Genomic DNA, 1,057 nt, shown 5'->3' with positions numbered 1-1,057 from the left:
TAACTACCAGAGCTGAGACAGAGCAGGTTACAGAGATATGCTGGAAGTTTACCCAGTATCACTTTATAGTTAAAAAAGTGCTGTTGCCTTTAAATGGTCAATGATGTACAACCCACCAAATCATAAAGGATGATGAGCGAGGGACTTAAAATGGATATACAATATGTCACCGTAATCAATCACAGAGAAACTAGTAGATTCCACCCATTTTTTCCTGGCATTAAATGTGAGCGACTGCAAGCGAGCGTTAGAGAAGACCGTGAACTTTGTCTTCTGAGCATTTAAAACCAATTAATCAAACTCATCAATAATTGCAGGAGAAAGTAAAAAATTAAAGCATGACCCCTCTGGGGAGCCAACTAGATCTTCACTCTGAGATCAAACATTTCACATCCATTTTACTATTCACGTAGCTGTAAACTTTTGTCAGCTGTTAAATTAAAGTGAAATAAATCCCACAGATTTCACAAAATGTTTATATCAATTCAGTAATTGTACTTTGTAACAATCTTTTATGTTTCCCCTCATGGCCAGTTTTATGTCCTCCACACTAACTCCTTTATCAGTGTCCTTCTCAAGATCCATAATGTCAGTGAACACAAAAAGGTCAAATGTTCTTGGTTCTCCTTTTTGGATTTTGTAAGTTATGTACTATAAAACAGAAAGATGCTGGTATAATGACAAAAATACAACATAATGATCAATGACCATAAAGCAATTTGTCTCTTTCTCACTACTTTCATCACAATTGCTCAACACTGCTGTTAGCCTGATCTGCACTGCAATGAACATTGGATGAAAAGATTAAATGAATTCAAATACACAGTGAAAGAGTTGTTACATGTCATGAAGACTTATAGAGCATTAATACATACATTTACTGATACAGAGCATGCAATACATTATGCCATTATAAGAGCATTGGGTAAACATCTTTTACATTGATCTAGCTCAAGATGATGTAGAGGAAGTGCTACTTTATCCCCAAAACACAAAACATTTTACTTTTTAATAACAAATTGTACAAACATATTTATCAGTATGAATATAAAATATT

The sequence above is a fragment of the Morone saxatilis genome, unplaced genomic scaffold (assembly GCF_004916995.1).
Source record: "Morone saxatilis isolate NCDOM2014 unplaced genomic scaffold, NCSU_SB_2.0 Contig14, whole genome shotgun sequence".
NCBI lineage: Eukaryota > Metazoa > Chordata > Actinopteri > Moronidae > Morone > Morone saxatilis.
This window is presented reverse-complemented; position numbering follows the sequence as displayed.